Below are 26,753 nucleotides of genomic sequence, written 5' to 3'. Positions count from 1 at the left end.
CAACAAGCGCTATTGTTTAACGCCCTTAGCTAGGCATTCGATGATGCTCTCACAAAAGACAAGATTTGAAGCACAATGAGAGCATCCTAAAGCATGTGAAAATCACATCTAAGTCTAACATACTTCCTATGCTTAGGCATTTTATAGGAAAATAGATTGTCAAGACAACCAATAGTTGCCATATGCAAGGAAGAAGAAATTGACAATATCAATCTGCACATAACGCGAGGTGATTTAGTGGTATGAAAGTTTCTACCACCATATTTTCCTCTCTCATAATAATTACATGTGGGATCATATTCGAATTCAACAATGTAACTATCACATAGGATATTCTTTTCATGATCCACATGCATGCAAAGTTGACGCTCTTCAAAAATAGTGGGATTATCATCAACTAAAGTCGTGACTTCTCCGAACCCACTTTCAATAATATTGCAAATATCATATTCATCATGAGGCTTGAACAAATTTTCAAGATCATAAGAAAGATCATCACCCCAATCATGATTATTGCAACAAGTAGTGGACAAAGCAAAACTAGCATCCCCAAGCTTAGGGTTTTGCATATTTTTAGCATGATTGTCACTAATAGAATTTATAGTGAAACCATTGCTATCATGCTTTTAATTCAAGGAGCTCTCTTGAATCACTTCATGTATTTCTTCATTACGATTTTCAGATTCACACATCTCAAGCAAAACTCCATAGAAAAAGTCAAGTGCACTCAACTTACTAGCAATTGGATCAACATAATTGGATCTCTTAAAGAGATTAGCAAGTGGGTGAGGATCCATATCACTAGATTTTCAGCAAGTGAAGATGCAAGCATATTGAAGGCACATAGCACACAAGCGAAGGGAAGGCAAACGAAAAAGGCAAACGAAGAAAAGGGAAAAGGAGAAAGGCAAAAAGGCAAAAGGAAACGACAAAGGAGAAAGGCAAATGAAAACGGCAAATGTGAAGTGGGGGAGAGGAAAATGAGAGGGAACTGGCAAAAAAGGTAAATGCAAGAGATGAGTTTGTGACACCTACTTGGATAGATCTCTCCTTCCCCGGCAACGGTGCCAGAAATACTTCTACTACTGCAACAGAAGACCTTCCAACGACGCCAAAAACAAGCGTGTTGACGGGAGACTATTCTTGTCTTGATACTCCTCAGCAACGACACCAGGAATCCTTCTGCTATGGCTACGCCTTTAGGGACTTCCTTGGAAAATATGCAAAGGATTCCCCCGTGGCCTTGGAGCCTTGCGTTGGTGTTCCCTCGAAGCGGAAAGGGTGATGTAGCACAGCAGCGGTAAGTATTTCCCTCAGTTTTGAGAACCAAGGTATCGATCCAGTGAAGGATTGTCACAAGTACCTGCACAAACACAAAGAGCTTGCACCCAACGCTATGAAGGGGTTGTCAATCCCTTATAGATTTTTTGCAAAGTGAGAACTGAAAGCAAAAAGAAACAAAGCAAGGTAAAAGTGAAAGCGGAAACGATATTTGTGAATACACCCGGGGGCCGTAGTGTTTACTAGTGGCTTCTCTCATGAAAGCAAGTAGACAGTGGGTGAACGAATTACTGTCGAGCAATTGATAGGACCGCGCAAAGTCGTGACGTTATCTAAGGCAATGATTATATCTATAGGCATCACGTCCAAAACAAGTAGACGATACTTTCCGCATCTACTACTATTACTCCACACATCGACCGCTATCCAGCATGCATCTAGTGTATTAAGTCCAAAAGAACAGAGTAACGCCTTAAGAAAGATGACAAGATGTAGATGGACAATCTCATATCTACGATAAAAGCCTATCTTGTTACCCTTGATGGAAACAACACGATGCGTGCCTTGCTGCCCCTTCTATCACTCGGAAAGGTCACCACACGGTATGAACCCAAAACCAAGCACTTCTCCCATTGCAAGAATCATAGATCTAGTTGGCCAAACAAAACCCAAGACTCGGATAGACTTACAAGGATATCAAATCATGCATATAAGAAATCAGCAAAGACTCAAATATAATTCATAGATAATCTGATCACAAATCAACAATTCATCGGATCTCGACAAACACACCGCCAAAGAGGATTACATTGGATAGATCTCCATGAAGATCAAGCAGAACTTTGTACTGAAGAACCAAGAGAGAGAAGAAGCCATTTAGCTACTAACTATGAACCCGTAGGTCTGAAGTGAACTACTCACGAGTCATTGGAGAGGCGATGATGTTGTTGTAGAAGCCCTCCAACTCCAAAGTCCCCTCCGGCAGGGCACCGAGAAGGGTCTCCAGATGAGATCTTGCGGAAACGGAAGCTTGCGGCGGTGGAAAAGTGTTTTAGTGGATGCCCTTATTTGTTTCTAGATTTTCGGGAATATATATGCGAAAGAGCTAGGGCAGGGGGGCGCCAGGGAGGCCACAAGCCTTGTAGCTGCCGCCCCCCTGGTGGCGGCTACATGGCTTGTGGGCCCCCTGTGGCTCTCGTGCCTTGGCCCCCAAGTCCCCTAATATTCTTTCGTTCTGGAAAATTTATTTCGGGGATTTTAGCCCGTTTGGACTCCGTTCCAAAATCAGATATGAAAAGAGTCAAAAACACAGAAAAAATAGGAACTGGAACTTGTTACTGAATTAATAAGTTAGTCCCAAAAAAGATATAAAAGGTACATAAAACATCCAAAGTTGACAAGATAACAACATGAAACCATCAAAAATTATAGATACATTTGAGACGTATCAATGACGCCCTCCCGCCCGCGACGCGGGCGCTTCCCCTCGCGAATTGTGCGGTCCCGGGGATGTGAAGGGACGCCAGCCTGCTCTAGGTAGCCTATTTAACCCGACGAGGGTGATAAGGCTTGCGTCGCCCATTCTTCTTTGCCTCCCACCTTGAGCCCATTGCTCCCTCAGCATGGCGCCGATGAGGAGACTCTATGCTACCGACAAGGGGAAGGCCCCCGGCGAAGGTCCTGCTGCTCCACCTACCAAGATGGGGCGAGGCCGTCCTTGGAAGTATGTGACGGGGCCGACAACGGCCTCTGGCGGGCACGGTCATGGTTCCGCCCGCCCGGGGATCTCCATCGTTGGCAATGAAGGCCTGTCGGCTGGAGCGGGTGCTCGTAGTGGCCGGCGTGGGAGGTCGGTGATGGCCACCCGGATGCCTCGCCCACGACTCCGCTCGCCTGACACGGTGATGGAGTTCAGGATGTGGGTGGAGAGGTCGGAAATTGCTTGGCTCCAGCTTCCAAACTTCTTTGCGAAGGCGCTGCCGGTCGGCAAGCGTCGGGGCCTCTGGTTGCAGGCTGACGGCTGCTGCGGCGGGGCATCCTAGGTGGAGGTTGAGGTCACCCCCGACGGTTATGTGTATCTGAACTGCGGGTGGAAGACGTTCGCCCATGCCCGAGGCCTGAAGGGGAGGCTCTACCTCCTCTTCAAGTACAACGGGGAGGCTACGCTCTTCGTCAAGATCTTAGGGGTCGAGGGCGATCGCCTGGGTGGTGCCCGGAGGACGCTGGTCGTGGCGGTCCGGTAGACGAGCCCGTCTCCGATGGCGGGCGCCGATCCCCCAACGGCGGCGACACCTCCTCTGAAAGGAGCCCGAGCGATAGGAGCGATAGCAGCTACGACGAGCCGCCTCGCCGCCGTGTCCGAGCCTTGGGGAGGAGCCCCCAGGCGCTACGCCGCCCGTCTGCTCTTGCGGGGCCTGTGAAGGAGGAGGAGGACACGGACTGTGTCGGCATGCGGGCGTCGGGCGTCAGCGGGGGCGACCCTCCTCCGGGATCTCCATCGCTAGTTGTCTCTTCCTTGCTTTTGACCCTGCATCCATAGAAACAGGGATAGGCCCTTCGGGCGTGTAATCGATTTGAGCGGCCGCCTCCTTTTGTTAGTGATGTTGCTTCTCTGTTGGTTTACATACTTAGCTTGGTACGCTTGTGAGGAACTCGTTTGTTGTGACGCATGACTCTGGTGATCGGCGGGGGGACGTTGGTCGGTTGGTCTTTTCCTTGATGGAGGTGAAGTGGGTCGATGCTCTATGTCTCCTGGCCCCGGTCCCGCACATCTCCCTGCCGCCGTGGGGCGCGACCCGTTACCAAGGTCGTTCCTCACGGTTCAAAGCCCTGGTACCAGGGTGCCAGTTGGCTTTGTGACCGGCAAGGCTCCTGAGGCGCTGTGCTCAGGAGTCCCCTTAGATATTTAAGTGGCTCTACATCGACAGGTCCCAGCCCCGCATATTTCCCTGTCGCGAGGAGCGACTTGTCAAGGTCGCCCCTCGTGGAACAAGGCCCTGGCACCCGGGTACCAGGTGGCTTTGTGACCAGTAAGGTTCCTGAGGCGCGATGCTCAGGAGCCCCCTTAGACGTTCAAGAGGCCCTTACGAGTTCTGTTTTTGGAGGTCCCTAATCTGCATTCAGGAAGCTCTGCGTCGGCAGGTGCCAGTCCAACACATTTCCCCACCGTCGTGAGACGCAACCCAGTACCAAGGTGGTTCCTCACGGGGCCAGGCCCCGGCACCGGGGTGCCAGGTGGCTTTGTGACTGGTAAGGCCCCTGAGGCGTAATGCTCAGGATTCCCCTTAGGCGCTCAAACTATCCCAAGATAAACATATGTTGTGAGGAAAGACCAAATGTTGTTCCCTCTCCAGGATGGTGCGCTGAGTCGCAAATAGACCTATTGAGCGAGTGCTAGTTGGCATGAGTCTGCCGACTCGTCAGTGAGTACCAGGCGTGGATTCAGGCGCCAAGGCTTTGGCGAGGTGCCGGCACCGTGGCCCCAACCCCTGCTTGCGGGGTACGAGCAGGTGAGGGTAGACGGATGCTTGACTCAGAGGAAAAGAACGTGCCGCAAAGAGTTGCAGGGAAAATAAGTTTTTGCAGAAAGCTTCATTTGGAAAGGCCCCGAGTTTTGATTTCATAAATACCAGTAAATCCAAGCCAGGAAAAGCAAATGCAAGCCGCGTCCGGCACCTAATATATTCCCTGCCTCCATCGCCCCCAGCGCTGAGCATAGGGCTTCCACAAGGCGTGGGGTGGACCCCTTCCGCGTCCTCGGGGGGCCCTGGGCGTATACAGCCTCGGCTCGTTATTATGTGAGAGTGTCACGGTGGGGGTGTATCTGGGAGGTCGCGAGGACGCTTTGGCCTAGCGAGTGTCCCTACCCCCGAGGCATTAGGTGCGAGATTCCAGAAGTCATTGGTGGACTGTGTTGATATCCTCCATCTTCCCCACTAGGCGTGGGATGTACCCCTTCCGCGTCCTCGAGGGTCCCTAGGCGTATACAGCCTCGGCTCGTTATTACGTGAGAGTGTCACATGATGAAGTAGGTTTCGGAAGAATTGAAGAACAATGCAGGGTCGATGTAGAGGCTGTGTGGAGGCAGTGCAGGGGCGGTATAGAGTCGTCATGGGTAGAACTTGCGGAGGTGCTAGATGTTCCAGGCGTTCTGGATGGGAACTCCATCTTGAGTCCCCACACGCACGGAGCCAAGCCTGGAGATGTGAACGACCTTGAATGGGCCTTCCCACATGGCGGAAGCTTATGCAAGCCTTCCCTGGATTGGACCCACCGCAGGACGAGATCGCCGACTTTGAGGCTCCTGGAGCGGATGTTGCAGCAGTGGTAGCGCCTCAAGGCCTGCTGGTACCTCGCGGCTCATAGAGAGGCCCGGCGGTGCACCTCCTCTCCAAGTACGAGGTCCGTCCCCCGCGCAGCCTCCTACGCTCCGCATCGAATGCCAAGACCCGCGGGGAGCGTTGCTTGATTTCGTGGGGGAAGAATCGCCTCTGCTCCATAGACGAGGAAGAACGGGGTTTTGCTGGTGGGTTTGGTTGCAGTGGTGCGAATGGACCACAGTAACAATGGGAGATAATCGACCCAAGCTCAGCCTCAAGCTTCGAGCTTCTTCTTCAAACTCCTCACCTTGAGACCCCGGAGGACCTCTGCGTTGACGCGCTCCGCCTTGCCATTGCTGTATGGGTGGGCCACCGATGCGTAGCATATCTGTGTACCGAGGTTAGCACAGTAAATCTTGAGGAGCTGGCTGGTGAACTGCGAACCGTTATCAGTGATGATGCGTTTGGGGACACCGAAGCGGCTAACAAGGACCTTGATGAACTTGACGACACACCCGGCCGGGATGGTGCGCATGGGCTCCACCTCCACCCACTTGGTGAATTTGTTGATGGCGACGTAGAGTTAGCGGAAACCACCCGCGGCCCGTGGGAGGGGCCCCAATATGTCCAGCCCCCAGACCGCAAAAGGCCAGGTGAGCGGGATGGTCTGGATGCCCTACGCGGGCTGGTGGATCTGCTTGGCATAGAACTGGCAGGCCTCGCATGACCTGACTAGCTCGGTGGCGTCGTCCAGAGCTGGGGGCCAGTAAAAACCTGACCTGAACGCCTTACTTGCGAGCGTGCACGAGGAAGAGTGATGTCCACATTCCCCTCCATGAATGTCGGCCAGTAGTTAGCGCCCCTCCTCCCTAGAAATGCACCGCTGCGTGGTGTCGTTCGGGCGCCCGCGGTACAAGGCGCCGTGTCGCATGCAGTAAGTTGAGGCTTGTCGTACTACGCGTTCCGCATCCTCTTGCTTCTTCGCCAATGTGCCGTAGAGCAGATAGGCTCCGAGTTCCTACACCCAATCATCATCTTGAGCTTCCAGGGCCAGGAGCAGTCGAGCCCCCGAGGCGTGTCCGAAGTTCGGAGCCCCCAAAGGTGGTGCTAGGGGAGCTCCTCCCCGTGCGGCGCCGGGTCCTCAGGTGACAACGTCGCGGAAGGCTTGAAGAGTTGCTCCTCAAAAACGCTTGGCTCCTGAGCCTGGCGACGCGAAGTTCTTTTGGCGATGTCATCTGCCTCCTTGTTTTCGCCTCGCGGGACGTGCTGCAGCCCCAGGCCCTGAAAACTTTCTCGATCTTACGTACCTCTTGCAAATACGCCTCCATATGCCCGTCCTTGGGTTTGTACTCCTTGTTGGAGAAGTTGACGAGGAGATGAGAGTCACCCATCACGGTGAGGTGCTGGACCCCCAAGGCCATCGCTGCCTTGAGGCCGGCGATGAGGCCCTCGTACTCCGCTATATTGTTGGAGACCTTCTCCCCCTGTTGGAAGCAGAGCTGCACGGCCTAGCGAAGCTTGTCTCCCATAGGGGAAGTGAGCAGGAGACCAACCCCCGCTCTCATTCGCGCGAAGGCTCCGTCAAAGTGCATTGTCCATCCCTCGGGCGCCTCTGCTCCGGGGGCAAGGGATCGGTTCCCTTCCAGCCCCCGGTCCGGTGCGTTCGTCCATTCTGCCACGAAGTCGGCCAGGGTAGCTCCCTTGATGACCCTGGTCGTGCTGAATTCGATGTTGAAGGCATGTAGATCGATGTTGCACTCAGCAACTCTTCCTGCTATGTTTGGGCTGTGCAGGATATTCTCCAAGGGGTAAGCGGAGACGACCTTGACCAGGTGTCCTTGGAAGTAGTGATGCAGTTTGCACGAGGCGACGAGGAGCGCCAGAATGAGTTTTCTACTGCATGGGTAGCGCGAGCGCGCGCCCCGCAGTACCGTGCTGACGAAGTACACTAGGTGTTCTATGAGGACGCGTCCGCCCGAGCGATCACACTCCTTGGTGGCTTCTGGAGGTCATGGCATTTCGTCATCCGGAGGAAAAGCCGGGGCCTCGGGAGGACAAGGCTCTTCATGACATGATTCGCTAGTCTGGGCCTCAGGTCCCTCAGCTCGCGCGGGAGTTAGAGCTTGTGAGTCGTGCGATCCCTCAGGAGCATCAGGCGAGGGTCTGCCGAGGCTTCCCAAAGTAGCGCTCTTGCCGGTTTGCTCCTCCCTTATTGCCACCAACGCGACACTGGCAGAGTGTGGGGGTGGCAGCGAGGTACAGAAGAAGGGGCTCCCGAGGGCCAGGTGCCACCATGACCGGCGGGCTCGTGAGGTAACGCTTGATCTTGTCAAAGGCAGCGTCGGCCTCCGGGGTCCACTCGAATGGCTCCTTAGTTTTCATGATCTTGAAGAAGGGCAGAGCCTGCTCGCCATGCTTGGAGATGAAACGACCCAGGGAGGTGACACACCCTGCCAGCTTCTGCAATTCCTTGAGGGTTGTGGGCACGCTCATCTTGTTTATGGCATTTACCTTTACTGGGTTAGCCTAAATCCCCTGGTGCGACACCAGGAAACCAAGTAGCTTTCCTGATGGGACTCCAAAGACGCACTTCTCGGGGTTGAGCTTCAAGTTCACCTCCCGCAGGCTGGCGAATGTCTCCTCCAGATCCGCCACCAGGGTGTTTGCTTGCCTTGACTTGACCACGATGTCATCGACGTAGGCCTCCGCCTTCCTCCCGAGTTGCGGCCCTAAGGCAACATGCATCAACCGCTGGAAGGTTGCCCAGATGTTCCGCAGCCCGAAGGCATACACTCATAGCAGTATACCCCGCACGAGGAGAGGAAGGCTATATTCTCGACCTCCTCTAGTTCCATCTTGATCTAGTGGTAGCCCGAGAATGCATCCAAGAAGCACAAGAGGTCGCATTCCGCGGTTGAGTCCATGATCTGGTCGATACGTTGTAGCAGGAACGGGTCCTGAGGGAAGCCTCGTTGAGGTTCGTGAAGTCGATGCACAAGCGCTCCTTCCCACACTTCTTTGGGACAACCATCGGGTGGCCACCCATTCTGGGTAGTGCACCTCCCTTATGACCCCTGCTTCCTTGAGCTTACGCAACTCTTGAGCGATGAACGCCTGCTTCGCCGGGGCTTGCCTCCTTGCCTTCTGCTTCATCGGATGCACGTTCGGGCACACCATGAGGTGGTGCTCGATCACGTCCCTCGGAACCCCCACAAGGTCGGAGGCGGTGCAGGCGAATGCGCTCATGTTCGCCGTGAGGAAATCCACCAATGCCTTATCTTGTTCTTGGGGGAGATTCGAGCCGATGGTGAAGGTGGGGGCCAGGCTCCCTTCGTCCACCGGGACTTGCTTCGTCTCCGCCCGGTCCTTGGAAAACAAGTTCTTCTTCTTCATGGGCCCGATGTCGCGGACGTCTCCTGGGTCCTCCACGGCCCGCGCCTCACCCCTGGAGTCGGCACGCGCCGCGCCACGGCCTTACGAGATAGCCCGAGCACCCGTGAGATATCCTTGATGTCTCCCACGATGGTAAGCATGCCGCCGCTCCCTGGCATCTTGACGACGTTGTAGCCCGGGTGCATCATCGCCATGAACTGCGCGAGGGTGGGGTAGCCGAGTATAACATTGTACGGAAGGTGGATTTGAGCGACGTCAAAGTCGATCTGCTCGGTGCGGAAGTTGGAGCGGGTGCCGAACGTGACTGGGAGACGGTTCCATCCGACGAGAACAACAGATCCCGCCGCAACCCCAGAAAAGGGCTTCGAGGGCGCGAGCTGCTATTAGGGTAACCGTAGCGCGTCGAAGGCCTCCATTGAGATGACGCTGAGGCCCGCGCCGCCATCGATGAGGGTCTTGGAGACATCCACGTCGGAGATGGTCGGCATTCACAACATGGGAAGCGCCCCGGCAGCTGTCGTGGCTTTAGGGTGATTGTTGGGGCCGAAGGTGATGTCGACCTCTGGCCACACACGATGTTTCGGGGGTCGGGCCTTAGGCAAGTCTTCCCCCGCGCTGCAAGAAACGCTTGGCGTGGCGGCTGGAGGGTGGCGCCAGCGATCCTCCGATAATACAGGCGACCGCAGGGACGACCGTGCTTGCTCAGACGCCGTCCACCGCCGCGGGCCGACGGTCGTCAGTGTTTGCACTTGCCATGGTGCTGCCGAGTCGATATCTGGTTCCTGCTGTTGGTGTGGAGGCTCCGACACGTGCCCCCTATCTGGCGCACCAAATGATGGATTTCGGGCTCCGCAAAATCCTAAGGATTCGAACTCAGGGGCGCGCACGGAGGCCACATAACAGATTCGATTTACCAAGCTCGTCACTCGGTGGGTAAGGCTAAGAGCTCATGCGACCAAGAGGGATACAAGAAACACGGTACTTTACCCATGTTCGGGATACTACGAAGCGTAAAACCCTACTCCTCCTTTTGGTGGATTGCCTCTCGCAGAGGTGGTGGATGAACTAGTACAGTGCTCTTGGGCCTCCGGAGGCCAAGTGGCTAGGTGTATTGTTCTACTGTTGGAATGACCTCTCCTGTCAAGTATCGTACCCTCTCTATGTTTAGCGGAGGCCTAGGTCCTCTTCCCTCATATCTTCAGCGGGAAGGGATCCCACAATGGCCAATTTTGAAGGGGAACAACACAACATGCTCCCCTGCCCAATGTTGGTCTTCCCTGCAAAGTAACTATCTGCGCTGCAGAGATGGACCAGAGGATGATGTTTGCGCTAGTAGCGGGTGGCGGCGGCTTCATTGCACCAGAAGGGAAATATTTGGAAGATGCCTTCGGAACCCCTGTACGCTCCTGCCCCCTTTGCACCAAAAGGGAAACTGCCCCGCTCTGCCATCTGCTGCTTGCCTATCCTTTCCTGGCATCACCCTTGACTCATGAGCCTAGACCTTGCCTCGGAATGTCCGCCGCTCCAGAGGGGTCTTGAGGAGGCCCCCTACGGGCCTTGATGCCGATCCTCCTTGTGAGGCCTCGCCCCTCACTAGGGTCTTGTCGAGCCTGCCGATGCTTGGTCGGTGGAGTGGGCCAGCCCTGGGCCGCAGACAGTCGAGTGTGGGTACCCCCATTCCCAGAACGCAGATAGGTCTGGAGAGGCGCCAGACATTGTGCAAAGAATTCCTTCACTATCATGCCCACGGTCAGACTCTTGCTCCTAATGTCACGGGAAAACCGCTCCAGCACGGTCACAGCCCGAGGGTCGGAGAGCTTTGCCGAGCTCCATGCGGAAGTCTTCTCTGGTAAATCCTTCGGCTCCTCCAACCGAGGGTTTGCGTCCTTGAAGCTCATGAGGACCTAGTGGTGCCTGAAGTTCTCCACCTTCTTCCCGGCATTCAAAAGCACATTGCCGCTCTGGGTCGCCACGAAGGAGACACACGCCGACTAATGAGCGTCGTCGTGTAGACGCAGGCTGAAGAAATGACGGAGGAGGGCAATCGAAGGCTGCACGCCAACAAAAGCCTCGTAGTAGGAAGCAAAGAAAGACAGAAGCAAGATGGAGTTGGGCTAGACATGAAGGGCTTGTAACCCATAGTGGTTCAAGACGGCGGTGAAAAACTGAGAGAAAGGCGACACCAGCTCGGCAAAAATATCATGAAGGAAGAAGGGGTATACCGCCTCCGACACGGGCCGCTCCTTTACGATTCTAGGCCAGGTCAGGGTTCGCCTGTGTTCGCTAGACTCGGACACAGTCCGTGGAAGCACGGGGACGAGATCCGTGTCCTTGGAAAGGGCGCACTCCAGGAGCAGGGAAGCCGGGGCAGGACCTTGCACCTGTGGCTTCTGCTTGCTGGCGGGCGCCATCGCTAAACTAGCAGGGAACGACGTGGCGCAGGATCTGGGGGACGCCGATTGGAGTTGGAGACCAAGGAGGAAGAGCGAGTGTGGAAGAAGGAAAGCGGTAAGGCAACAACGCAACAAGCAGGGCACTTATAATAATTTGGGCAGAGATAGAAGGCAAGGAGGACCCGACACTAGCCGCATGACGCGTGCCGGCCTGGCCCACAGGCATTTGGGGCCCACGGCGCCACATGATGCCCCCTGAGGTTCCACCCAGAAGCCAACCCGAGCACGCCGCGGGTCCGAGGGCTACTATCGGTGTTCTGGGAATGGGGGTACCAAGACCTGCCTGCCTATGGCCCAGGGCAGGCTCGCCTCTTCGAAACAAGCCGACGTGCCCCGCACCGTTCGAGGCAAGGCCCTGGTGAGGGGACAAGCCTCACGAGGAGGAGTAGCGTCAAGACTCGCAGGGGGCTCCTCAGGACCCCTCCGGAGCGGCGGATATTCCGAGGCAAGGCCAAACCTTAGGAGTCAAGGGTGACGCGAGGGAAGGGCAGGCGAGCAGCAGATGGCAGGACGGAACAGTTTCCCCTTTAGTGCAAAAGAGGCAGGAGCATACCGGGGTTCCAAAGGCATCTTCCAAAGGTTTCCCTTCTGGTGCAACAAAGCCGCCGCCGCCCGCGAGTAGGGCAAACGTCATCCTCGGGCCCGTCCCTACAGCGCGGGCAGTTACTTTGCAGGCGAAGACCGCCTTTGGGCAGGGGAGCATGTTCCCATGTCCCCCTTCAAAATTGGCTGCTGTGGGATCCCTTCCCGCTGAAGCTATGAGGGAACAGGACCCGGGCCTCCATTATAAAAATGAAGGGTAAAACACTTGGTAGGGGGATCGATCGGTTCATTCTGACCCTAGAGCAACACACCAAGCCACTTAGCCTCCGGAGGCTCGAGAGCATTGTAGTAGTTCATCCACCAATCTCCACGAGAGGCAATCCACGAAAAGCAGGAGTAGGGTTTTACGCTTCGCGGCGGCCCGAACCTGGGTAAACGGTTGTGTCTGTGCTTCCCTCACCATCGAGTGAGTCCTTCGTCATTTCAACCGAGTAGCAAGCTAGGCGAGGCTGAGCAGGGAGAGATCGTCGTACACGCCCCTGTGTTCGAATCCTTAGGGTTTTGCGGAGCCTGAAATTTGACAAAGCTGATTGGCAGCGGGTTCGTTTTCATAATCCTTGTGAGGTCCCCATTGCTGCCACCTGGACCACCCCTCAGTTTCGGAATGCGCTTAAGATGCGGATCATGCATGAGCTCTATGACCATCACAAGAACAAGTTTGCCAAGCAATAGATAGTTGACATTGAGCACTGGAAGAACAACATGGATTAATTTGGAGAGGCATATACACTATGTGAAGAATTTGACTTGCTCAAGCTCATGACTCTCAACTACCCCTTTGATGTGCAGCTCTTTCACTAGTTCTATGCCAGTGTTCACTTTGGCACTGATGACGCTCACACCCTTACCTTCATGTATCGTGATAAGATTTTCGAGGTCTAGTGGCATGCCTTCTGCAATGCACTTGGGTATGATGATAGTGGCCTCAATGGGAATGGCGGCATCCGTCCTCATGATCGGGTAAATTCTATGGATAAGGTGAAGTTACCCCCTTGTACATTCCCGGGCGTGGGATTCCCGTATCCTCTAAGGACCTGCTGCCGGTATGATATTCTTCACCGTGTTTTCTGGAATGTTCTCGTGCCCAAGGTTGGTAATCAAGATGAGATTCATGGATACTTTGTTGATCTACTTCTTGCCATGCGGGATGACGCTGGCTTTGGGTCTTTGTTTGATGCTTCCAAATGGTTGTGGGAGGAGCTATACTCCACGGTCTTCTACAAATTGCTCCCCAAGTATGCTCCATTCATCATGTGCTTCCTCAACTCTGTGTGGGCAGTTCATAGGCCTGGCGAGCCTCTCTCTTCTCGTGAGAACCTCACTAAGCATGAGTTCCACCAACTTCGGAAGAAGAAGCATCTTGCTCCTTGCTTCCCCGAGGGCGAACCTGAGGTTGTTTTTGCTACTTCTATTGACAGTGATATTTAGCTTCCTGCAGGAGCCAAGACATCTTGGGTCTCCAAGCTCTCAGATAAGTTAAAGAAGACCTTCTGCCTCCAAGCTCATGTTCGCAAGAAGCTCTATGAAGCCCATGTCAATGAGAAGCTTACTTGGCACAAACAGATTCAGATTATGCGGGCCCTCCAGCTTGAGGCAGCCAGTGGTTGTGAGAAGACCATCACCTCTGAGGAGCAGCGGATCTATGGACAAAGCGCTTGGACTGATGATGAGGTCTCGGGTTAGCATGCTACCTCCTCTGCTGCTGCTTCTCATGATGAGACTGATAGTGATGATGGTGATGGTGATGATGAGTGTGCTAGTGGTGATTCTGAGGAGTCTGACAGATCTAACGAGCTCTACTGAGCGCCGGGGAGATAGCATCACTCTTTTCCTTTTTGGTGACCAGATGCCAAATGGGGAGAGAGCTATATCATGACGGGATTTGCATGGGGGGCTTTGGTTGTCGTATCGTCATTTCTTTCATTTTGCTTTGCTTCCAAGTTGAACTATTATTTGCTTGCTAGTCGGTTTTGAACCTATCTTATGTGGAGACTATTTGAGTTTCAGTAGAGACTATATTTAGTATTACCCTTATCCTTAAAGCTCTACTCTTTATCTCGTACATACACTCCTTAATGTTATTTATTCTATGTACCCTATGGTTGGCCTCTAAAACCAAGGGAGAGCTCCAATTCCTGTTCCTGTCTCATCTGGGGCACACAGCAAGGGGGAGCTCCGCTTTTACTTTAGAGACCATCTATTCAAATCGTGTTGTTGTCATCATCCACCAAAACGGGGAGATGATGACAACTCACTATGTTATCTAACGGGGTATCAAGTGTGCATGTACCATATGTAAAACACAAGACGGTTAGGTATTTCCTCCAAATGGAAAAGATCGAAGACGTGTTTATTCTCTTCGGTCGTAGGGATCCCATACTATTAAGAGGGAATTGTTGACGTGCAACTATTCCTGACTTGATGCCTCCACGACAACGGCGCCAAAAAAGAGTTGCTTCCAGTTGCTCAACAATTAGCAATTGTCTTGCAATGGCCCACCAGCGTGTGGGATCGCGGCAGTTTTCGAGGGTAGAATATTCAACCCAAATTTGTTGCTTCGACATGATGGGAATGAAAGAATATTCTCCAGTATTAGCAGTTGAGGTGTCAGCTCAACCACACCTGAAAGATTAGTATCTGCAAGAAGGATATAAGCAGCAAAGGTAGTATGATAGCAATGGTTCCAGAAACGATCTGTTGACAAGGCAGACTATTCCTAACTGTTGTATCAATGGCGCCAGAAAAGTATTGTAGCAGGTAGCAGCAGTGTAACGAGTAACAACAATGGCAAGGAACAACAGTAGTGACAGCAGTAGTAAGTAGCAGCAGTAGCAAGTAACAGTAGTAGCAACAGAGCAAGTAACAGTAGCAGCAACAAAGCAAGTAACTGTAGCACCAGCAGACCAAGTAACAGTAGCAGTAGCAGAGCAAGTAACAGTAGCAGCAACATTAGTAACAACAGCAGAGCAAAGAAAGTAACAACAGCAGTGGGACAAACTCGTAGATAATGGATCGGTGATTTGTCGGATGACATTCATCATGCAACAATTATAACACAGAGAGATATGTGACTAGCTCCCGTTCGTCAATGTGATGTAGGCATGCATTCCATGTGTAGTCATACGTGCTTAGGGAAAAGAACTTGCATGACATCTATTGTCCATCCCTCCCGCGGAAGCAGGGTCCAAATGGATACTACGGGATATTAAGGTTCTCCTTTTAATAAAGAACCGGACCAACGCATTAGCACTTGGTGAACACATGAACTCCTCAAACTATGGTCTTCACCGGGAGTGGTTGTGGTTATTGTCACTCCGAAGTTGCCGGATCATAACACATAGGAGGTAACTACAACTTGCAAGATCGGATCTAAAACACACATATATTGGTGACAACATAATAATTTCAGATCTGAAATCATGGCACTCGGGCCCTAGTGACAAGCATTAAGCATGGCAAAGTAGTAGCAACATCAATCTCAGAACATAGTGGATACTAGGGATCAATCCCCGTCAAAACTAACTCGATTACATGATAGATCTCATCCTACTCATCACTGGCCAGCGAGCCTACGAATAGATTACTCACGAACGATGAGGAGCTTCATGGAATTGGAGAGGGAAGAAAGTTGATGATGACGATGGCGACGATCTCGTTGATCCGGAACCCAAAACGGACTCCAGATCTGCCCTCCAGGGCAAGAACGGGATGTGGCTGCGCCTCTGGATCGAAAACGCGATGAAATCTTCTCTCCAGATTTTTTCCGGGACGAAAGGGAATAAATAGCGCTGGAATTGGGGGCGGCAGAGCCAAGTGGTCCCCACAATCCCTGACGGTGCGGCCTGGGGGGGTGGCCGCGGCCACAAGGCTTGTGGACCACTGGCTCACCCCCTCCGGTGGATCTTTGCGGAGGTATTTTTCATATTTTCCAGAAATATTCTCCGTAAATTTTCAGGACATTCTGAGAACTTTCATTTCTGCACAAAAACAAGACCATGGCAATTCTGCTGAAAATAGCGTGAGTCCGGGTTAGTTCCATTCAAATCATGCAAATTAGAGTCCAAAACAAGGGCAAAAGAGTTTGGAAAAGTAGATACGATGGAGACGTATCAACTCCCCCAAGCTTAAAACCTTGCTTGTCCTCAACCAACTCAGTTGACAAACTCAAAGAGAAAGAAAAACTTTGACAAGCTCTGTTTGATCTTGTTGTTGCAACTATGTCTAACTCATAACCAGAATTTCAGCAAGATCACAAGTTAACCACATAAGCAAGTGACACATAGGTCTCACGGTAAACTAATATCAATGGCATAATCAGCTAGCGAGCAAATAATAATGAGTTTCAGATACCAACAATTCAATCAAAACAAACATGAAGAAATATGAATATGTGGTATCTTGCTAGCTCTTTCTAAGACCGCAAAACATAAATGCACAACACTTTCAAAGATCAAGGGCTGACTAAACATTGTAATTCATAGCAACGAAGATCCAGTCATAGTCATACTCAATATCAATCAAAAGAAAAGCATAAAAATGACAGAGGTGCTCTCTAATTGGTGCTTGTATAAGAAGAGGATGACTCAGCAGGAAAATAAATAGACAGGCCCTTCGCAGAGGGAAGCATTGATTTGCAGAGGTGCCAGAGCTGAAGCTTTGAAAACAGAGATAATAATTTTGGGTGGTATGCTTTCATTGTCAACGCAATGACCAAGAGTTCTCAATATCTTCCATGCTACTCATCCTATTGGCGGTTCCCAAACAGAAAAGTAAAGTTTTAACTCCCCCACCACCAATGAATCACACTCCACGGCTAGCCGAATCCTTGGGTACCGTCCATACTAACATCAATCCGGGGGGAGTCTTGTTTTACAGTTATGTTTTCGATTTAAGCGTGGAACTGGGCATTCCAATTACCGGCCCCTTTCTCATGAATGACAGTGAATAAACACATGTCGAGGATAACACGCCTAACATGGAAGATACCAATAGCCCCCTGTCACCACAAGAGCGGTTCGGGCATGCAAAACAGATTATTTCTTGAAGGTTTAGAGAATGGCACATGCAAATTTACTTGGAACGACGGGTAGATACCGCACATAGGTAGGTATGGTGGACTCTCATGGAAAAAGTTTTGGGTTTATGGAAGTGGATGCACAAGCAGTATTCCGCTTAGTACAAGTGAAGGCTAGCAAAAGACTGAGAAGCGACCAACTAGAGAGCGACAACAGTCATCAAGATGCAATGAGTTTGACTAACATTGAGTGCAAGCATGAGCAGGATATAAATCACCATGAACACGAACATCATAGAGGATATGTTGTTTTTGTTTCAACTACATGCATGAACATGTGCCAAGTCAAGCCACTTGAATCATTCAAAGAAGAATACCATCCTATCATACTACATCATAGTCATCTCAAAATCTATGTTGGCACTCAAGGCAAACCATTATAAGCTCCTAGCTAATTAAGCATGGCATCAGAAACTATGATCTCTAAGTTGTCATTGCAAACATGGCTCTCTCTCAACAAAGCTGAATCTGGGACGACAAGCTAGTCATATTTACAAAAACAAAATAGATAGAGTTCATACCATCTTTTCCAGTCTCAGTCACTTCATCATATATCATCATTATTGCCTTTCACTTGCACGATCGAACGATGTGAACAATAGTAAGAGTGCTCGTGCATTGGACTAAAGCTAGAATTTGCAGGCAAACACAAAGGAGAAGACAAAGTAATATGGCTCTTTGAAAGCTAAACAGGTATGCATGCAAGAGCCACTAAACATTGTAACCAATATCTTCTACCTTGACCCAAAGAAAAAGAAAACTATTTACACGGGAAAGCTCCCAACAAGCAAAAGAAGAAAGGAAAATCTTTTTGGTTTTTCTCAAAAGGACACAAAACAAGAAAACAAGAAAACAAAAACAAACCAACATGGATAATACAGTGGCAAAGTGTAAACGACGACTAACAAAGTGAAAGCATATGCATGAATGTAAAGTTGGTGCAAACACGTACTCCCTCAAGCTTAAGCTTTTGGCCTAGCTTGGTCTACTCCCAAGGAGGGAAGTAACCAGCTCCGGGATACTTTTCCACCGGACGCTAAGACAGAAAACAGGGAAAACTAAACTAAACCTATCATTTTTCTTCTAAGCAACAGAAAGTGAAAGCTTAAAACAGAGGTTTGTGACTCCTTGATTCATCCATCTCATGGTCATCGAAAGAAATCCGTCAATGAGGTTGATCAAATCCTCATGACAAAACTTTCTCGAACCGCAAAAAGGAAACGGAGAATTGTCGAGTAGCCACTAAGTCTCCCCAACAAGCAAATCATACTTCATCTTAACACGAGGAATAGGGCATCCAAAGCTCCCAATAAGAATCGATGAAGTTTTTTCGATGGCATTGATGCAATGTACTTGATATCGTTTCTTCGGAAAGTGCACTGTATGCTCATTACCGTTGACATGGAAGGTGACATTGCCTTTGCTGCAATCTATAACAGCCCTTGCGGTGTTTAGGAATGGTCTTCCAAGAATGATCGCCATGGCATCATCCTCAGGAATATCCATGATAACAAAATCTGTTAAGATAGTGGTGTTAGCAACCACGACACGCACATCCTCGCAAATGCCGACAGGGAAAGCAGTTGATTTGTCGGCCATTTGTAGAGAAATTTCAGTGGGTGTCAACTTATCCAATTCAATTCTATGATAAAGAGAGAGAGGCATAACACTAACACCGGCTCCAGGGTCACATAAGGCAGTTCTTACGTAGTTTCCTTTAATGGAGCAAGGTATAGTGGGCACTCCGGGATCACCAAGTTTCTTAGGAGTTCCACCTTTGAAAGTGTAATTGGCGAGCATGGTGGAGATCTCAAGATCTGGTATCTTCCGTTTATTAGTCACGATATCTTTCATGTACTTGGCATATGGAGACTGTCGTGGGTATAAGTCTGACAGTAGATGTATGGGGTACGAAAGGATGGGCAGAGCCTTAGCTACGGCGAGGTTGTATGAGTTCAGGCCCCTCTACGGTGGAGGTAAAAGCCCTACATCTCAGTGCTCTTGGGAGCTTGATGTCGAGTGGAAATACGGATTACAGTGAATTGCTAACCCCTGCACTAGTGGGGAAGGGCGACTTATATAGAGTGCGCTGCCCTTCACAACGGTTCGGTGCACAGGGGTGGAGTAGTGGTGATTAAATGTCTATGTTATAGGTAACGTATGCCTTAAATGCTAATAAAGGTACATGAAAGCGTATGACTGTTGCCCTCCAGGGGGGTTACGATGTACAGAGTGGAATCCAGTCGGTAAGTTTGATACGCTCCGAATGCTCATTTCCAACTGGATGATGGATGAATCGTCACCGACTGGATGAAGGGAAGTCCTTAATTCAGTCGGAACTGACTAAGGGCCTTGTCCCTTATGAAGGGTAGCCCCTGGGTAGGACCTATAGGGCAGGCCTATGACCCTACCCTAGGGCTATAACCCCATCATTAGTCCCCGAATGGATCGGGGTTGGAACGACGAAGCGATGCTTGGAGTACGGATCCGACTGGTATGGATGCGACTTTGGCGTCGTTTGCCTCGATCCATTTTATCCTCTTGACCAGTGATCCGAGTGGATATATCTGTGAAACGAACTGTCAGAGACCGAGTGCTTCCGTGGAATCTTTTGACGTGACTGGTCAACTGACAGCGGCGGATTTTCTGGGATCCTCAAATTTCGGTTGCCCCGCGCTCAGCGGGGATGACGACATCGTCATCGAGTAGTATCTGTCGCCTCGATTTCCGTGCCTTCATCTCCTCCACTAATATCGCAGCAACCGTTCGGGGGATAAGATTTCGGGGCCACCTGCTAGTGACCTAGTCGGAACCTTATTTAAACCTCCCCAGCGAGGGTTTCTCGTTGCACTCGCCTGATAACTCGCACTCGCCCCGCCTCTCCCGTGGCTCCCTGCGCACCCCAAGCTCCCTCCTTCTCCTCCTCCTCCGCGGATCTGCAGCCTCCACCATGACGAAGGGGGAGACGAGCAGGCTCGAGGCGCGGAAGAAGAAGAAGACGGCGGCTCCCGCTTAACGGCGACAGCGGGCACTGTCGGCGGGGTGGATCCAGGGGGATTTCCTCCCCTCCACGGTGACGAAGAGCGACATGCTGGAGCTGGTGGAGCAAGGCCTGATCGAGAACAAGACGTGGAGGCTGCCGGCGGAGGGCGAGACGGAGCCGGCGCCCCAGGAGGGGGAGCGCGTCTTGCTGCTAATCACGTGTACCGAGGCTTCTCTCTGCCTCCTCATCCCTTCTTCAGAGGTATAATGAACCACTTCGGGGTGCAGCTCCACCATTTTCCTCCCAACGCTATAGCTCATCTCTCTGCCTTCGTCGTGCTTTGCGAGTGTTTATCGGTTGTCCTCCTCATTGGGGGCTTTTTAAGCACATCTTCTCCGCTAGATCCCAAACCATCAAAAGACTTAGCCAGTCGGACGACAAAACCCATCTCCTCCAGCTCTGCGGAGGCTTAGGCTTCCAGAAGAAAAGCAAAAGTAGCTATCCTGCTCTTCAGTTGTCTGAATCCGTTAGGAACTGACAGTCGACTTGGTTCTACTGCCAGGGTGTCGCTTGTCCGAATGCCGCAACTGGACTGCCACCTTTTAGCCTAGACCGACCGGCTCCTCCTAGGCAGCTTGCGCTTACGAAGATGGAAAAGATCCAGATTCAGCCTCTGGTCAACGCGCTGGTAGATGTCGTCCGCAAGGGAGTCACCGGCATAGATTTGCTGGAGGTTTTTCTAGGTCAGCGTATCCAGCCTTTGCAAGCTCGACATCACGCCATGTGGCACTACACGGGGCCTGATGACTCCACTCGGACTCACCCCGAGTGCGTGACCGGGGAGGTTGTGACGACGTGGGTCCGCGGCATCACATGCGCCTGCGATAACCCCAGAGGAGCCCGACGAGTGAAGCCCTTCCGCGCGGACAACCCTCCTCCGAATGAGGTGAGAATACCTTGCCGAGTGCTTACAATTCCCTTAGATTTGCCGCTTTTACTTGCATCACTGTCTGACGTCTGATGTTGTCGACTGTATCTTGTGCAGGCGTGGACCAACTGGTATTCCCCCGTCTCGAACGGGAATCCGGCTGAGGAAGAGGAAGGCAGCCAGGAAGGCAGCGTGGAGAGTGCCGAGTATGTCTCAGACAGCGGGGAGATGGAGGAGGAGTCCGAAGAAGAGGAGGGGGAGGATGAGGAGCAGAGCTCGCCACCCCCACCACCAGAGCCTCGAACTAAGCGCCGTCATGAACCCGTGACTTCGTCGGCTCCTCCAGCGGCCCCGAGTGCCCCGTCAGCTCTCGTGATTCCGTCGGCTCCTCCAGCGGCCCCGAGTGTCCCGTCAGCTCCTCCTGTGGTTCCGTGCGCCTTACCAGCTACTCCCGTGGCTCCGAACGCTCGGAGCACAAAGAGGACCAGGGACGCTGCTGCTGAGCCTGCGGGCTAACCTTCCAAGGTGGCCAAACCGAGTGGATCCAAACCTCGGAAGGCTTTGCCGCGGATGAGGATCGCCGTTCCCGTTTCCTCAACGTGAGTGTATTGTTCTCCTATCTTCTTCTAGTATTTCATTGAACTCATGCTTATTGGTCGAGTGAATTTTACTCGACAGAGCTGCCACCTCCGCCACTTCTCTGCCACGCCAGGAAGACGATCCCATGGATACGAACAACGTTGCCACATCCCAGCAAGGTACGTCGTGGCGACTCCGAGAACTTACACTATTGTTTCACAAATTCTGTCTTTGATCTTGCCCTTGTTCCTGTGGTCTCACGTCGTTCGGTCGGGCTTCCTTCAGAGGTGATTCATGTGGAGGAGGACGACCAGAAGAGGTCCGAGCAAGCTGCGGTGCCTGTCCTTGAGGCTGTTCCATCTGCTACTACTCCCGCTGCGGTGCCTGTCCTTGAGGCTGTTCCATCTGCTACTACTCCCGCCATGGACGCACCGCCAGCCGAGACGACTGAAACGGCGCTCATCGCTGCTGAACCGACTGGAGCAGGACTTGGGATGCCCAAGGAGTCTATTGTGGTGCCAGGTCCGTCGACCGTCCAGTACGACGCCCAACGCCTCCCGGAAGATCAGGTGGGAGCTGCCAAGGGGGCCATGGTGCAGGCGGAGTTGATGGCGGGTGATGCCAAGAGAGCGTACGACTCCATCGCGTCTGTGTACAAGCAAAGCTTGGAACTCCGAGACGATATCCGAGTAAATGGGCTAGTAAGTATTTACTTTCCTCTTGTAACCCACTAGGTGTTTAAGCAATATACTCGGATGCAGTATGATTATTTTGCAGTGGGTTCACTCTAGTGAACCCAGTGGGTGCTGTCCCCGAGACTTCTGTCGAGTGCTTGCACCGACAGTTGTCTTTATATACATTTTCTTTAACTTGATCAGATCAAAACTAATCTGTTCGAATGTTACCGGTGGGGGCACTCCGAGTGCACCTACTGGAAGTAGTCCCCGAGAGTAATCTTACTCAGGTCGGGTAGTAGTGGCCTCATAGGCTTGTTTTTGTTATTTAGCTCAATAGGGCGGACCTGTTTGAGCTTCATGGCAGTGGGGTCACTCTTAGTGAACCCACTGGGTGTAGTCCTTGAGGCCGCTGTCGACTGCTTGCGTCGGCAGGGGTCTGAAGAACTTCGAGCTTGTATTGTTTTCCTTGTTGAATGCGTCTGATCTTCTCTTCGCGCTGATTTGAAGAAGACTTGCAAGATGGGATCAGCGTACAACGCTCTGAAGGCTGAAAAGATTCAGTTTGCTGCGGAACTGGAGGCAGCTGTTCATGAGTTGGCTGGTGTGAAGGGCGCTCTGGCTGAACGAGAGAAATCCTTGGAGGAGTCCCGTGAGGCAAACAAGGCATTGGTGGCCGAAATGGAGAAAATGGGCAAACAAAGAACCGAGCTGATGGGACAGATGAAGGTGATGAACAGGCGGTGCATATCACAGGAGAAGTACGTCAGTGACTGGGCAAGGAAGATGATTGCGCTTCTCGTTGGTAATTTCTGTTTTTCCGAGTGCTTGTTGACAGTGTATCTCATTCTGCGCTTACTTTGTGCTCGTCTTGTCTTTGCAGATTTTTGTATGGACGCTGAGGCTGAAGCAGCTGACGTTGAGCGGTCGGTTATTCCGAACGGTCCACTCGGCGAGGACGCCAATCGAGACATGCTCCGAGTGCACATTCGCCTGGGCAAAGTGGGACCTTTCATCGGTCGACTGAGAGAGGTCGTCGGCCGAATCGACAAGGAGCTGTGGCCCGAAGATGAGTCCCGGCAAGAGAAGGAAGGGTTGATGACTCGGCTGGAGGACGTCCCGAACCGAGTGCAAGCGTGGAAGAAGTCTGTTGCTCGCTGTGGTGCGGACGTGGCGCTGTCGCTGGTCCGAGTGCACTGCAAGGAGGCTCGCGAAGAGAAGCTGAAGGCGCTGCAGGTCACCAACACCAAGAAGCTTCGATTCGAAGATTTCATGGAGACCTTCCTTGAGAGCGCCACTCGCATCGCCGACGGGATCGACCTCGACACTTTCATGGAGCCTGCCAGTCCCAGTGCCAGTCCTGACGACGCTTGAGAAAACTTTTACCTCGGTATGCCGAGTGTTACTTGTATCAAACTTTGGCCACTGTTGTTGGCCGTCACATTCGTGGTTCGGTGTGGATAACCTTGATCTACACCGAACCGACTATCTTTAAACCAACCTTGCATTGGAACCGAATATTTTGCTCTTCCTTTGCCAAAGAATTGTTGACACGATTTTGGCTCGTTGTTTTTGTTTGGCGTTTCTTGGTGAAGCCAATGGAAAATTTGCGGAGCATGTAATTGTCAGTTGTCTTGACATCTGCATGAGCCTCAATGAGGGTCTGCAAAGCCTCCGAGTGGATCTGGAGGATACACTCGAAGTAATCTTTTTACTTAGGCGATTCTGGATCGCAGTTAGGTCTCCGAGTGCGGCGTCTCGGCGCACTCGTAGCGAGTTGATACTCATGTAGTTGTCAGTTGTCTTGACATCCACATGAGTCTCCAGGAGGGTGTGCTAAGCCTTCGAGTGGATCTGTAGGATACACTCGAAGGAAGCTTTTACTTAGGCAATTCTGGATCGCAGCTAAGTCCCCGAGTGCGGCATCTCGTGCGCACTCGAAGGGAGTTGGTACTCATGTAATTCTCAGTTGTCTTGACATCGACATGAGTCTCAGTGAGGTTTTGCTAAGCCTCCGAGTGGATCTCTAGGATACACTTGAAGGAAGCTTTTTACTTAGGCGATTCTGGATCACGTCTAAGTCCCCGAGTGCGACGTGTAGAGCACACTCGGAGAAAGTTGGTACTTAGGCGATTCTTGATCGCAGCTAAGTCCCCGAGTGCGACGGTTAGTGCACACTCGGAGAAAGTTGGTACTTAGGCGATTCTTGATCGCAGCTAAGTCCCCAAGTGCGACGTTTAGTACACACTCGGAAAAAATTAGTACTTAGGTGATTCTTGATCGCAACTAAGTCCCCGAGTGCGACGTTTAGTGCACACTCGGAGAAAATTAGTACTTAGGTGATTTTTGATCGCAGCTAAGTCCCCGAGTGCGACGTTTAGTGCACACTCGGAGAAAATTAGTACTTAGGCGATTCTTGATCGCAGCTAAGTCCCCGAGTGCGACGTTTAGTGCACACTCGGAGAAAATTAGAACTTAGGCAATTCTTGATCGCAGCTAAGTCCCCGAGTGCGACGTTTAGTGCACACTCAGAGAAAATTAGTACTTAGGGGATTCTTGATCGCAGCTAAGTCCCCGAGTGCGACGTTTAGTGCACACTCGGAGAAAGTTTGTGCTTAGGCGATTCTGGATCGCAGCTAGGCTCCCGAGTGCGACGTTTAGTGCACACTCGGAGAAATTTAGTACTTAGGCGATTCTGGATCGCAGCTAAGTTTTTTTTTCTCAGACCGGAGTCTGCGAACGCGGAAGAATTTTGAATCTGCAAAAACTCAATCTGCTTTGTATTACTTCAATGTTACTTGTTCTTTACATTGCTTCAGTCCACGGTCACGTGTAGAAGCGCTTCAGGAGATCTCCGTTCCATGCTCGCGGCTCGTCCGTTTCCCTGTCGAGGTTGTAGAGTCGATATGCTCCGTTGTTCAGCACCTTGGAGATGATGAAGGGTCCTTCCCAGGCGGGAGCCGACTTGTGAGGTCTCTGCTGATCCACTCGGAGCACCAGGTCGCCTGCTTGGAATGTACGACTCCTGACGTGTCGCGCGTGGAAACGCCGCAGATCTTGTTGATAAATGGTTGAGCGAGTCAGTGCCATCTCGCGCTCCTCCTCTAGAAGATCCACTCCGTCTTGCCTTGCTTGCTCTGCTTCAGCTTCGCAGAAGAGTTCAACTCGTGGAGTGTTGTGAAGCAAATCACTAGGAAGGACTGCCTCTGCTCCGTAAACGAGGAAGAACGGGGATCACCCTGTAGATCTATTTGGGGTTGTGCGGAGACCCCACAGCACCGAAGGCAGCTCGGTGACCCGTGCGCCGGCAGCATGCCCCACTTCTCGCAGGAGTCGAGGCTTCAAACCTTGCAGAATAAGTCCATTCTCCCGTTCTGCTTGCCCCTTTGTTTAGGGATGCGCCATAGATGCAAAATCCACTCGGATACCTTGGCCTGTACAGAAACCTTTGAATCTGTCCGAGTCAAAGTTTGTGCCATTGTCAGTGATTATGCTGTGCGGCACCCCGAATATGGAGATGATGTCCCTGACAAACTTGATGGCTGTAAGGGCGTCGAGCTTCTTGATGGGCTTGGCTTCAATCCACTTTGTGAACTTGTCGACTGCCACCAACAGATGTGTGAATCCCCCTTGGCCTGTCCTGAATGGACCGACTGTATCTAATCCCCACACTGCAAACGGCCAAACAAGAGGGATTGTCTTCAACGCAGATGTTGGCTTGTGGGACTTGTTAGAGTAGAACTGACAACCTTCGCATCGGTCGACCATATCCTTTGCCATTTCATTCGCCTGCAACCAGAAGAAACCGGCTCTGAATGCTTTGGCGACGATTGCCCTTGAGGAGGCATGATGACCGCAAGTTCCCGAGTGAATTTCTTCCAGGATTAACTGTCCCTCTTCAGGGGAGATGCATCATTGAAGAACGCCTGAAACGCTTTCCTTGTACAACTGGCCATCAATGACGGTGAACGACTTTGACCTGCGGACGATCTGTCTGGCTTGGACTTCGTCTTCTGGTAATTATTGCCTCAGGATGTACGCAATGAACGGCACAGTCCAATCGGGGATGATAGCAAGAATCTCCATGATCAAATCAACCACAGCAGGGACTTCGACTTCAGTCGGATCTGTCGAGCTCTTTGGTTGTACTGGTTCCTCTGTGAAAGGATCTTCTTTAACTGAGGGAAGGTGAAGGTGCTCGAGGCATACGTCACTCGGGACTGGTCTCCGAGTGGATCCAAGTTTCGCCAATTCATCAGCTGCTTGGTTTTTTAGTTGCGGAACATGGCTGAGTTCCAGACCTTCAAACTTTTTCTCGAGCTTCCTTACTGCATTGCAGTATGTGGTCATGGTGGGGTTCCTTACGTCCCACTCCTTCATCACTTGATTGACTACCAAAACTGAATCGCCGTAGACCATCAGGCGACGGACGCCGAGTGCGATGGCCATGCGCAATCCATAAAGGA

The sequence above is a fragment of the Hordeum vulgare genome, chromosome 4H, assembly GCF_904849725.1.
Source record: "Hordeum vulgare subsp. vulgare chromosome 4H, MorexV3_pseudomolecules_assembly, whole genome shotgun sequence".
NCBI classification, from domain to species: Eukaryota; Viridiplantae; Streptophyta; class Magnoliopsida; order Poales; family Poaceae; genus Hordeum; species Hordeum vulgare.
This window is presented reverse-complemented; position numbering follows the sequence as displayed.